This window comes from Lygodium microphyllum, chromosome 22 (assembly GCF_053477565.2).
Source record: "Lygodium microphyllum isolate KBCC chromosome 22, Lygodium_microphyllum_v1.1.10, whole genome shotgun sequence".
Classification (NCBI taxonomy): domain Eukaryota; kingdom Viridiplantae; phylum Streptophyta; class Polypodiopsida; order Schizaeales; family Lygodiaceae; genus Lygodium; species Lygodium microphyllum.
In genome coordinates, this window is record NC_141156.1 from 134,486,500 (window position 1) to 134,501,591 (window position 15,092).

Genomic DNA, 15,092 nt, shown 5'->3' on the forward strand with positions numbered 1-15,092 from the left:
CTTTATGCTTCTATTCTTCCATTTTGTGCAACCATTGCTTGAGAGAGAGAGAGAGAGAGAGAGAGAGAGAGAGAGAGAGAGAGAGAGAGAGAGAGAGAGAGAGAGAGAGAGAGAGAGAGAGAGAGAGAGAGAGAGAGAGAGAGAGAGAGAGAGAGAGAGAGAGAGAGAGAGAGAGGTGAAAGTGAGTGTATGAGTGAGGAACTTGGGATAGAGAAGCTCTACACCATCACTTCCCTTTTTGTCATCCTATCTTTCTTTTCTAAGTGGTGGGTATGCTCAATGTGGATGCAAAGGAGTTTGAGATGCTTGATTTAGAAGAGTATGGATCATGGAATTATTCTTGAGCCTTCGAGATTTTGACTACAACATGAGAATCAATTTGTGGAGTGTAAGGCTTTATAGTCTTGGAAGTGGCTTGGAAGAAGACCTTCTTAAGGGTGATCCAATGAGTTCTACTTGGCCACATAGCTTGAAGTTGCAAAAGAGTTATGATGTTGATGCTCTTGGTGTGTAAGCGTTGGATAGAGAAGCATTCTCTACCAAAGGTACTAAGGAGACACAATTGACTTCACAATAGACCAATAAATGCAATTCAAGCTAGCTACAACATAGAAATACAACTTTTAGGAGCTAAACTATGTAATACCAAAAGGGTAGAAGCAACTGATAATAAAGTGAAGAAGATAGTGGAACAATGTAGCCTAACTACTTATGCAAGGGTGCTTTATAGACCAGTATCCAACATTTCTTGTCATGATATCATCAAGAACCATTAATAGGACTCCAAGTTTGCCAACAAAGCAATTATCTACGACATGATGCTCAAACCAAATTTAATGGAAGGAGCACTAATAAATCAAACAAGGCTATGGGACTTGTACTACTCTATACGATTCAAGGCCATAAGCAAAAGCTAAAACTTTGAGGCATTGGATCCTTTTGCACCCACATAATAATCTACATAGGGAATGTTGAGCTATAAATGCTAGATGGCTAGCCCATTGGCCATTTTAATGGCAGCAGAATAAAGAAGTGTTATCCACCTGGACACCTTGCCCATGAACTATCCATGGTGAATTTTCTCTCTCTCTCTCTCTCTCTCTCTCTCTGCCTTCTATTTTAGTTCATTTTTTCTCTTCTCTTGGTTCTCTTTCTCTCCTTTTATTCTCCCCTCTCTCTCCTCTCTTTTCCTTCTCTCTCCCTCTCCTCTTTTTTCCTTTTTCTTCTTCTTCTCTCTCTCTCTTCATTCTCTTTTCAAAATTTTTCTTTTCTCCCTCTCTCTCTCTCCTTTTCTTCTCTCTGCACTTTTCTTCTCTCTCCTCTCTTTTCCTTCTCTTTCTCCTCTATTTTTTACTCTCTCTCTCTTTAAATTCGATCTTTCCTCTCTCTATAATTCTCTCTACTTGTTCCCTCTCTCTCTCTCTCTCTCTCTCTCTCTCTCTCTCTCTCTCTCTCTCTCTCTCTCTCTCTCTCTCTCTCTCTCTCTCTCTCTCTCTCTCTCTCTCTCTCTCTCTCTCTCCCCCCCCCCCCATGATGTAGATAGAGCAAATCTTCTATGAATAGTGTGAGTAATAACAACAATACATTCTTGCACCACACTCCCAATTGGCTGGTACAACTAGCCCTGTCATAAACATTTGAGCAATTACTATTAGCAATTTAGAAATGAAAGATAAGCCCTTGATTTCAAACACTTACCTTTGTATCCACCTTATAGCAGCTAAGTTAATCTTGGTTGTTGCACTTATTGATGAAGGGTCTAATTATAACACACTTCCATGTTGTGGGAAAATTTGGGCTAGTTGCAACTATAGCCCATAGATGCAAAGTTGAATCCCTATGGAGGACGAGTTAACTCCTTGCTAGGAAAATCTAAATTGATAGTCACCAATGAGACTAAGACAATCCCACTCCTCTTTTATGTTATCTTGAACTTTGAAGAGTGTGGCACTGAGATTATTTTTGGGTCAGACATTCAAGTTTTTAACCAATTACAACATTAACTATGTTGATAGGTGCATCCATTTACAGTTGGTAGATGCACGTATAATTATGTCTTTTAGTTCTAGAGAGGTGCAACTTGAGCCTACTCATACTCTCCTTGCTAACCATGCCCCCATTGAACCTTTATGTAGCATTTTCACCCACAAAAAGTTGATGCCTCTCACCATGTTGAACACTCCTTCTTCATCTATTACTATCCTAGTCAATACATTCATGCAATCCTCTAAATTGGACACCATTGTTGTTGGCACAATCTTGTCCATTGCCAACTTATCCCCACAAGAGATATCCTTTCTGACCTGTACCAACAAGTACCCCCATATCGAGTGAGTGAATATCGACCTTCTCTACCAAGTGAATCAAACCTACCATGTCAATGCTAGTTAATCTATAAAATGGCTAAAGATTTATCCACCCAAGTAGGTAAGTTCCAATTTCAATGTTTTCTGAGGTTGACTCCACATTTGGCACCTTTGCCAAACTATTTTCTATGATTGACCTTGGGCTAGTTGATGCCAATATGATTGTGCTTGTTTCCTAGTGGTACCCCACTTGGGAGAAGCACAAACATCTCTTTTGCAAAATCATTCCTATACAAGACCATCTGGCCTAGAAGATTCCTAAATAGTAGCTACAAGCTTGTAGAATACTTCCTTCCTTCACTAAGGCCACCTTTCTTAAGGACATTTCTATCACATCAAGAGACTCCACCACCTCTACAATATGACAACTTGCTTCCTCAAAAGATGGTATGCCATTTGTTATGAAGCTACTACTATAGAAAACAAGATTGTCACAATGGTTGAATAATACAAAATTGTTAGTCTCCTTAAATATTACCAAATGTAATACGAGACATCTACTTTATTTACAAGCCATCATTGAGGCCCGTGTTGACCCCATCCAAGAAGTTACTTCATTATCCCCCACTATTTGAGAAACCTTTGCAATATGACAAATTGCTTCCTCAAAAGATGGTATGCCATTTGTTATGAAGCTACTACTATAGAAAACAAGATTGTCACCATGGTTGAATAATGCAAAATTGTAAGTCCCCTTAAATACGACCAAAAGTATTGTGAGATAGCTTCTTTATTTACAAGCCATCATTGAAGCCCATGTGTTAAACCCATCCAAGCACTTACTTCATTATCCCCCACTGATTAAGAAATGGTTAATAACTAAAGAAAAGCTCCATTGCACAAGTTGGTTCAATAGCCCGTTGATCCTCGATAATATCATGTCTTATCTCTATGAGTTGTTGATTTGGCCCAACACCCTAGATGCCCTACTAGAACTTGAATACAACCTAGATTTCTATGACTCGTTGATTTGTAACCCTTCACACATTGTACATAATCAAGGCAACCAATTGTATTTTCATATTATGGTAATCCTACTTTTATAGAAAATCCTACTATGGTCTACTCTCCCAAGCTAGGAAGTTTGATACTATTTTGCAAGGGGAGGAATGAAATCACCAAAAATAACTAAGACTAGACCAAGAAACCACCAACTCCAACACGACTTGAAAGTTAAGACCCTCAAAAGACCTTCAAAGACCACAATCAAGTAATTTTGAATTGTAAAATACAGGTAAATGATGGGTAAGGCTTGAAAATTTAGGTTTATAGATCTAATTTGTTCATTCCTTAAGAAAGATAAAGTTACGTGATTTAAAATTTTTAATAAAAATAGCTCATGATATACTCCTTTTTGCTTGTAGATTGTATCCATAGAAGTATTGTTCCTTTTAGCCACCCATATTACATTCAACACTAATGTTAAATGAAGATAAATAGGTTTTCTCTATTGAACAAAGATAGGAGCTAAAATTGGAGGTAGGTATGTGGGGAGTAGGTGACCTTAGGTTTCAAGTTCTCATCAACCTAGAGAATCTAGTTAAAAAAATACCAAATGACTTTCTCACCAACCTAGAGATTCTAGTTGAAAAATACCAACTTGTATATCCACTTGCATGGCAATGTATATTTCCCACTAGGCAAAGGAACCAAATCCTATATATGATATTCCTATAATAATGAATCAAATTCAAACTGAATGGCCCTCTCCTAAGAGTGACTATCACCTTGATATATGTTATCCTCATAAGTAAGGGGCTCACTGGAATCAATCACCATAACATAATCCATGGAGGGTGCAAATGGATCTCCCTAGTAGACTATCTCAAAATGGACTATGGGGCCTGTACATCCTATCCACATCTCACGATCATGGGCCATTGGCACATCACCTACAAGTTGTCTAGCTAGCCATATAGTAATAGGAGGCTTCTCCTAGAAGATCGCCCTGCATATGTCAACTACTTGCTCATTCTACTTATGCATCTTCCCCTCATGGAAAAAAACATCATGGTTGCACATGACCTTTCAAGCCTAGGAATCCCATAGGAGATAGCCAATCTCACTTGCATCCCCATAACCAAGAAATATACATTTCTTTGACTTACGATCTAGCTAATTTTGTTTGTCCCTGGGTACATGCTAGAAAGCTTCACATCCAAAGACTTTAAGATACACATATGAGAGAGGTTTTCTAGACCATACCTCCTCTGCAACTTGATAACCAATAGTAGTGCATAGGGATTTGTTTATTAGATGTATGGTAGTAGTAACTACTTCAGCCCAAAAATGCTACAGTAAGCTAGCCAGCCTAAGTGTACAATAGAATCTTTCTTGAATGGTCACATTCATGTGCTCTACAACACCATTCTAGGGTGGGGTGTATGGGGTGATCAACTAACACTTAATACCTCTCTCATCATAGAACTAATCAAGTACTATAGGAACATACTCACCTCCATTATCAGATTTGAGGCATTTTAGCCTATACCCAGACTAGTTCTCAACAAAAGGAAGCTAATGGTGAAAGGTAGATAAAACATTTGATTTTTACTTAATAGGATATGCCTAGACCTTGTGCGAATAATCATCAATGAATGTAACAAAGTACTTTGCACCACCCAATGATGATTGACAGGGCATGGGACTGTATACATTAGAATGCATAAGAGCCAAAAGGCTCACACATGCATGTAATGCTAGACTTCTTATGAGAACTGTGTATCTGTGATGCTTATTTGCTACTGACAAATGCTTGGATCATACCACTTGAGTGGTAGATGATTTTTAGGATATTGTGAGTGCTGAAAGTTCAAAGTTTGGACTAATTTGTTGCTGGTTATACTAGGGTATTGACTGATTATTGTTTGCAGCATGGGACTGTATACATTAGAATGCATAAGAGCCAAAAGGCTCACACATGCATGTAATGCTAGACTTCTTATGAGAACTGTGTATCTGTGATGCTTATTTGCTACTGACAAATGCTTGGATCATACCACTTGAGTGGTAGATGATTTTTAGGATATTGTGAGTGCTGAAAGTTCAAAGTTTGGACTAATTTGTTGCTGGTTATACTAGGGTATTGACTGATTATTGTTTGCAGGAAGGATACCTATCATCTTCACTTGACATACATGCAATATATTCTGACCGGTTGGACATGTATCAACTCTCGCATAGAGTGGCAACTGAATGAGATGTTTTGGGGTTGTTTTGAGGTATGCATACTCTTTTTTTAATAGAGAAAATACTTTTGGTTATAGTAGTGGGTTGGCTGTATTTGATACTGCTAGCATACAGTACAAACATTGATACTTGTATGGATATAGTTTGTTGTTGGGATGTTTTGCCACTACCATAGAATGTTTCGAGCTGATTTGAGCTTGGTTAATGCTCAGTTGACTATGTTTTTTCATTGCTGGAATACAGTTTACAACAAGCAGGTTATCAGTAAAACTATCCTAAATTGCAAGAAACTGTCCTGAATAGCAAGAAATTGGTCCTAAATTGTAGGAAAAGGAGTCAGATACTTACATGTTGTATACATCACTGAATACCTAAGCTACAACTATGGCAAACGCTCAAGGCACTAACAATATCCCTCAAATTGTGGGAGAAAAGCTAGACAACAAAAAATTTGCTTTGTGGAAGTTCCGTATGAAGAATTTTTTGGTTTGTAGAGGTTATTGGGACTTATGTACAAGTGATGAGGTTGAACTTGAAATACATGAAAGGAATTCGAAAAATGATTAGAAAAGGGCTCATAAACTATGGACTGAGAGATCATGCAAGGTGTTACATTGGTTTTCCTTATGTATATCAGATGCTATGGTTATACAGATTACTAGATGCAGTTCCCCAAAGGATGCATGGGACATACTCATGAAGAATTATGGAAATGTAACACATGCAAGAAAGATTCAGCTGAAGCAACAATTCAATAACATGTCCAGGAATGACAGAAGCATTCAGGCCTACACTACAGAGATCAAGAACATAGCGGATTAGCTTGCCACCATTGGATCTTGAGTGTCTAAGGATGATATGATTGTAGTGACATTGAATGGACTTGGCAAAGAGTATAAAGCATTTTATATGTCTATTTTTGTGAGAGTTGAATCCCCTGATTGGGATGAGCTGATTGCATTGCTGCTGCATGAGGAAGTTAATCTTGGGCTTGAATACAAGTTCTAGTACATCTCAAAGCAGAGACACTGTTCTTTACTCTAGCCAGCATGGCAGAGGCTGTGGCTCTTTTTGAGGTCGAGGAGACACTCAAAACACTTCATGGACAGCATCAGCAGAATGCCTTGCATGGCACAAATACACAGAGCCAGCGTGGATCCGGTGGCTTTAGAGGCAGGGGGAGATCACCCCATGGTAGAGGTGGTGGATCTAGTTCATGGTAGTCAGTCAAATAGAGATAAGGACTGTCATTACTGCGGCAGATATAGTCACATTTCAAAGGATTATTATAAGAAGCAGGGAGATATGAAGGCAAAGGGCAAACAACATGGGCACTATGCATCTTCTAGCGGTGCTCATGATGAGCAGGTTGACAGATTGTTTGCCATGCAGCATGTGTCTAAGAATGCATCCAGGCAAAACAGAGATGAGAGATGGTACATTGATTTAGGGGCTTCAAATCATATGACACCCCATGGAGAATGGTTTGTTGAGATGGTTGCAGATTCACATGGTTATGTGTGTACTGGGGATGACACTCAACATGACATTTAGCACATAGGAATTGTTTTGTTGTTGATGCTTGATGGCAAGAAAAAGAGCTTGCATGATGTACTACATGTACCTATAATAACCAAGAATCTTTTGTCAGTTGGACAAATGGAAAAATAGCTGCAGGTGAGATTTAATAGAGATGGATGCTTTGTTGAAGAATATGGTAATGGTTGCAAATTGATTACTAGAGGCCGAAGAGATATCAGAATGTTTACTCCTGATGCGTCAATTCTAGAATTGAAAGCATCCATGTTTGCACATTATGACGGTTCTACACGGGATGTTGAGATATGGCATAAGCGGATTGGCCATGTGAATTTACAAAAGCTAAAATCTATGCAGCAGAAGGAGATTGTGCTTGGACTGCCTAAGTTCAAGTATCATGACTTTGGACATGTATGCGATGCATATCAGTTTGGAAAGTAGACAAGGTTTCCATTTATGAGACATGTACGGAGTAGCTCACGACTCTTGTAGAGCTGGTACATTCATATGTATGGGGTCCGTCTCATAATGCTTTGTTTGGTGGTGCTTGTTACTATGTATCTTTCATTGATGATTTCAATAGGTACACTTGGCTTTACATACTAAAACATAAGGATGATGTGTTTGATGCATTCAAGGACTTCAAGAAGCATGCTGAAAATGAGTTGAGCTATAAAATTTCATGTCTTAGATCAGATGGAGGTGGAGAATATGTCTCTAATTACTTTGACAGGTACCTTGCTAAACATGGGATTAGAAGATAGTTAACTTGCAGTTATACATCGCAGCAAAATGGTGTAGTAGAAAGGAAAAATAGGGTATTGATGGAATCGGCAAGAGCTATGTTGAATGAGAAGAGTTTGCCAAATGGTTATTGGGCTGAAGCAATAGTGACTTCTGTCTATGTGTTGAATAGAACCCCTACAATAGGGATTCATGATGTAACTCCATATGAGAGGTTGTATAGTCATAAGCCTAACATTTCACACTTGAAAGTATTTGGTAGCATTGCCTATGTGCATGTTCTTGATGAAAAGAGGAAGAAATTGGATCTTAAAGCTATCAAGAGTGTGTTCCTTGGTTATGCACAAGACCGAAAAGCTTACAAGTGTTATGTACCGTCTACACATGAGACATTGATTAGCAGAGATGTTGTTTTTTATGAGCTAGTATCATGGTATGGTAATTTGGTTTTATTGGCTACTGATGGATCAGCCTATACTAGTAATGCTAAAAATACACCTACAGTGAGTACATCTATGAGTGGTCCTACACATGATGGGTCACCTATTGTAAGTCCTTGGTCAGGACGCTTGCGGAGTCATACTCCTACGTCCACTGAAACGGATATGCCAGTGAGGGGGAGCTTGGATAAGGGAAAAGAAAAGATGCTTGAGGATGTGACATGTCCACTTACAACAGGTTATGAATCATCTAACAACGACAGTTTGGATAGTGAGTTGGGCATTCCGTCTATTATGACACCTGGAGCAAGGTAGAGTCGTTATGTACCGCCTCATGAGAGGCAAGCTCAAAGTGAGCCACAGTTATGAAGATCTAAGAGAGTCAAGAAACCAGTTGATAGGTTTACATACATTGGTTATTCAGCTCGCCATTATGCATTTATGGCTAGTGTAACAAATTACAAAGAACCTACAAAGTTTGATGATGTAGTAAGGATGATAACTGGTGTGCTGCCATGGATGAGGAGTATGCATCCTTGGCTGAAAATGAGACATGGGAATTGGTTGAGTTGCCTGAAGGCAAAGTCCCCATTGGTTGCAAATGGGTGTACAAGGTTAAGTGCAAGTCAAATGGTTCATTAGAATGCTATAAGGCTAGGCTAGTTGTAAAAGGGTATGTATAGCAATATGGCCTTGACTATGAGGAGACTTTTAGTCCGGTGGCTAAAATGGCAATAGTCAGAGCTATCATTGCTTTGGTAGTATGCAAAGGCTGGAAATTATGGCAAATGGACATCAAGAATGCTTTCTTGAACGTTGATTTGATTGAGGAAGTATATATGGAGCAACCTGAAGGCTATGTTCACCCGGACTTTCCTACACATATATGTAAGTTGAAAAAGGCTTTATATGGACTGAAACATGCACCTAGAGCATGGAATTCTCGGATCCATAGTTATTTACAACAACCTGGATTAATATTTGATTGAGGAAGTACATATGGAGCAGCTTGAAGGCTATGTTCACCCGGACTTTCCTACACATGTATGTATGTTAAAAAAGGCTTTATATGGATTGAAACAGGCACCTAGAGCATGGAATTCTTGGATCAATAGTTATTTACAACAACATGGATTTAGATTGGGTGATGCAGATCATAGTCTGTTCATGAATAAGACAGATCATGGATATGTGTTTCTAGTGGTTTATGTAGATGATCTTATAATCTCACTGGAGATGATGAAGAGGGCATTGCTGAAATTAAATCATGTTTACAGGCTGAATTCAGAGTCTAAGACCTTGGTGAACTAAAGTATTTTCTTGGGATTGAGGTAGTCTCTACGCCTCAAGGTATATGGCTGCTACAGAAGCAGTATGCTCATGACATGTTACAGAAGTATGGTATGGCTGAATGCAAGCCTATGGAGACACCTCTTGATCAGAATGTCAAGCTACAGATTGATGTTAGGAACGACATAGAGAATGTGATGATGTATTGACAGATGGTGGGCAACTTGATATACTTGACTATTACCCTTCGTCTTGACTTATGTTATGCAATGGGACTGATTAGTCAGTTCATGTAGAAGCCTCGCAAATCACATTTAGATGCAGTCAAGAGGATCATGATATATATAAAGGGTACTATAGATTATGGACTGTTTTATGCATATGGAAAATCCCTTGACTTAACAGGGTTTACTGATGCTGATTGAGCTAGTTGTGCCTATGATAGGAGGTCAACTAGTGGTTATGTATTTGGATTGGGCAATAGCATGATTAGTTGGCAGAGTAAAAAATGGCCTACTATTGCATTGTCTAGTACAGAAGCTGAGTACAGAGGAGCTGCCTTAGCGGCTTGTGAAGCAGTTTGGTTGATGAAAATGTTGAAAGACTTGGGAATACGTCTAGAAAGCAGAGTGAGATTGCATTGTGATAACCTCAACAATGTTATGCTGGCTAGCAATCCTGTCTACCATGCTAGGTCCAAACATATTGAGGTTCACTACCATTTCATTAGAGAAATGGTTCTTACAGGGCAGATTGACTTGCTTCATGTGAAGACTGAAGACTAGGTAACAGACATATTTACCCAGTCTCTTGGTAAAGAAAAGTTCATATATTTTAGACAACTACTTGGAGTTTATCATATGGTTTGAGCTTGAGGGGGAGTGTTAGAATATTAAGCTCTCATTACTCTTCAGTCAGTCTATCTTTATGTGTGTGATCGACATTAGTTGGATACAACTGTACACGTATGTGACATTCAATAAGTCGGTGCAATCAGTGACTTAACCACAGTTAGTCTTGGTTAGTCATACCTATGTGTGTAAGTCTCTTTCAATTAGTATGATGGAAGAATAATGGGAAAAAAACAACAATGAGATGAGGCTCATCTTCCACTCCTCTATATCTCTCTCCCTCTCTTCCAACACAAACCCCAGTCATCTCTTGGACCAATGTCTTCCTAGAGCACCTCTACACTCAACGCAAACATGTAGCATAATGCAAGAATGATGCCAAGCCTTTGCATGTCATGTGTGGCAAGCATTTCACCCTCTTGTTTCCACCCACCATAGTCATAACCCCTACTAGCTCCCTTTGCATTGCCGCATCACACCTTGCCCCTTTATCCCCACAAACTTCTACAAAGGCTGTCATAGATGGATAACCAAATGTAGCATAGGAGAAAATGGCCTACACTTCTATAGACAAGCCCCAACTCCTCACCATAGAAGGCAAGCATGCACCCCAAAGGAACCTCAAGGACCCTGCCCACACCATATCAAAAGCAGGTCCCTCTAGATCTAACCATAGCAAGCTGGATTTGAAGTCCCACATTGCATTGCTCAAGTAGACTACCATGACTCTACTCAGAAGAAACAATAGTTTGCAAGCTTGCCATGAAGCCTGGTTGGATTTGTAGAGTCCCTCATGGACCAGTACCAGTGAGCCATAGCAGAATCTACCTTCCTGCATGGATAAGTTGCTAAAATCAAACATCTAGAGAATGACTACTTTATCAATCTAGATATAGTGTAGGCCTTGCATGCTAGCTTCTGGATGGACCTATGAGATACTTGGGATGAAGTAGTCCAAATATTTTGGGTGGGCGTCTTTGATCCCTACTCCTGATTGCTACCTTGAGATGATAATCCAAATATCGATGCTCAGTCCTAACCATCGGCCCAGCTCGCCCTCATGACTCCTACCCCAGCCACTACCCTGATGCTGCTACACCATCTGGATTTGCACATGCGGCCTCTCCTTCTACCACTAGCTTAGAAGCCACACTTTAGTAGAAGGTTGCATCCTCCACCCCTACCCCTATTCCCCACGGCTTGCTTGTAGAGCCTGGGACAATGCCAACATCCCCTTCTCCCACTCTGATTGCTATTGATGTTGCAACTCATGGTAGGGGTAACCTCAAACTCCTCCTCATCCCCGACATGCAATTGCTTAGATAAAGGGAGCTTGCGATATGCAACCCGGTACCATTGACGAGTTAGATGCAAGTGGCAAAGGGAAGACCATCCTCAAAAAGGAGATCATTTCTCTTACTAATGATGAAACCTTCCTCACGACTCTGGCTATAGGACTTCTTTGACTTTGCCACCGATACCTCCTCCCAAGATCCCAAAAGGCTAATGTTAATGGACCATTGCCAACTCCTGAGCCAATGTAGATGTAGAGGTTAAGTACTCATGAAACACATTCCATCATTATCTTGGAAAAACTTGGACCAGACCATGCTTGAGGCCATCCATCTCCTTACTTGGTCCCATTTGATTCCAAATCCCACACATGAGCTCAGGTGACTATTGCTTTTGCCCCACTTGAGAAGAAGTGCACCTTGGTCAAGAAGTCCAAGGAAGAGGCTAGAGACTAGTGCACAAATACAAAAGCGGCAGTGACTCGAGGCAAAAGTGGTGGCACTCGACATCAAGCTCCATGCCAGAGTGGAGCAACTGAAGGAAGACTAACACAATATGAGGCCATGGCATCCAAGCACATGATGCATATCTATGCCCTCTAAGATGTTGTAGGCCATTAAGATGAACAAATTCAGACCTTGACCTGACAATTCATGGTGTTGAGGATGGAGCACAATTGGCTCAAACAAGTTGCATGGCTATTGCCTATTACCTAGAAATCTTGGCGGCCAAACTCTACGCTCACCAAATCTTGCAGTCTTCTCCACACTAGGCGTGCATGGACTCGTGGCTTCAATACAAAAGTCTCCACTACTCCTCGCTCTCAACAATTCCTCCAAGTACTCCCAACCCCACCCCCCATCCCCACCCCATCCAACTCTACCACCCGGTGCATATGGAACTCCCTCTTCCATTCGATCCTCCACTATTGGTTCCGCTAGACCCCGCATCCTATCAAAGATGTGGATCTAGAGCATGACAGGGAGCTATGGTGGATGAAAGAAGAAGAATGAACTCATGATAACAGAGACACTAGACTTGATTGTTACACAAGTGAATTAGGTTCCAAGATGGAAGCTTGGACTCATAAACACAATCTTGTGTATAGACTGCTAATGACAAGATACTAACTGAAAAGAGAAAGCATCATGCTATTGCATTCATCATATATCAAAAAGTGGTAGTCAAGTACAATGCTTTATAGTTGTTGGATGGTAGCATTTTTTCCTTTCTATGCATATGGGATTCAGTTTGCCTGCATGTCGTAAGCCCAGAACTGCCTCATACAAAGAGGCTACAGTAGGTGTGATTGCAAATATCTCAACATCCCTCCTCAATCACAACCAGAAAGTACAAAGTGTGTAGAGGCTTTAGTGAAAGCAACACCTGCAAAGTGTGGGAACACCATAAACATGGCAAAACACCAGAGACTGTCGCAGAAAAGGCTAAGTGTGGGTACCACAAACATGATGGACATCTAGAGGCTGTAATAGGGGCCTTATAGAGGCTGTAGTACAAGGCTACATGAGGAGTTTACAAGCTTAGGAGAAAAGCACTTTGGGCTAGGTAATACAAGGCTAAAAAAGACTAGTAAAAATTTGGCTTAAGGACTATCTGGCCTTTGAAGTTTTCAACATTTCTTTTTGCATAGATCTTCAATTTATTGTAGGTCTTCTTGTCGACATAGTCGAGCTTGCTCTTTTTGATCTTGTACTTGTTCATCAATTTGATTGCACCTTCAGTGTCCACTGCTTTAATCTTTTGGTCCCTTTCTTCATGGTCCTCTTTTTCTTGGTTCTCCTGGTCTTCTTTTTCATTGACTTTGCTTGCAACAGTTGCATTAATCTTCATGTTTGTAATGAAGCATTCAACCAGGAAAAGAAATCTAACTAAAACTGAAATAGACATGAAATAACAAAAGAACTATTGCACCAAGACATCTTCCATGTATTAATGATGAGAGCTCCAAAAATATATGACAGCTGTGGTTGATGCTTCATCTAGCAAGAAGGAAGCTAACATCAAGAAAGTAAAACAACAAAACTTAATGAATGAGCCAAAAGATGTCTTCTCTTAGCCTCTTGCCTTCTTTATCCTAGCTCCTCCTCTCCAAAGTTAAGGGTACATTTACATAAGCAAGGGCTGAATTTACAAGGGTTGGAAATTACAAGGTATGGAATTAGCATGATTCCAAAGTACAAAAATATCAAGGTATTTTCTTTCATGACAAACCATCCCATCCTAAGATGGTTTTGTCCTCAAAACCAAGGATAAATGGACCAAATCCAAGCCAAGGAGGATAGTAATCATGATTAAGAGAGACCTTTATGTATACCAAACTATGAGTACTTTCCATATATGTATAAAGGTCTCTCTTATATGATAGGAAAGCACTTTCCATATACGAGAGACCTTTATGTATACCAAACTGTGAGTAAACTGGCTATTGTCCAAACAGGGCTGATTTACAAATACTATCATAACTTTTGATAGAGTGGTCCAAATGAAGTATAGAAATGAAGTATACAATCCCTAGTATCACCCCATAATGCTAAAATCAATTTTTGATAAAGTCAAGGTAGTTTTATTGCCAACAGTAATATCTCACAGCAAGTTGTCCATGCATAGTCAGTCATGTATCATTCTACAATAACCAAGGAAAATCATTCACATAAGTGTATGGTTGCCAAGAAGATTCCTCTATACGTAAGCTCTTCCACTTAATGAGGTACTCAGTAAGAGTATGATTTTCGAGCACTTTTTCTCTCTTTCCAATAATACTTTCAGATTCATATATGACAAGTCATGCTTCATCCATTGGTGGCAACTCTTCCAATACTTGCACATCAGGTCCAACATACTTCTTAAGCTATGAAACATGAAATACATCATGTATTCTAGTGGAAGAAGGTAGTTGGAGCTTATAAGCAAGCTCTTCAACTTTGTCCACTACCAAATATGGTCCATAAAATTTGTGAGCAAGCTTATTGTTCCCACCCTTTAATGAAGCATAGTGTGTCTTGGGAACTTTAAGAAACACCCAATCTCCAACTTTGAAGTCCAAATGTCTTCTCTTCTCATTGGCATAGGCTTTCATTACTTCTTGTGCTTTCCTTATGCTATCCTTGCATTGTCTCATGTGCGTCTCCATCCTTTCCAACTCTTCCTTTGCTTGGGGGTTGATATCTTCATGAAACAAAACTGATGGGATTTGGACTTTATACCCATAAAGTGATTCAAATGGGGACATACCTATGCTCATATGATACGTGTTATTATAGCAAAATTCAGCAAGGTGGATCCAATGATCCCATAAAGCTTGTGTGTCATGACAATAATACCTAAGGTACACTTCCATCAAGTGATTGACTCTCTCCGTT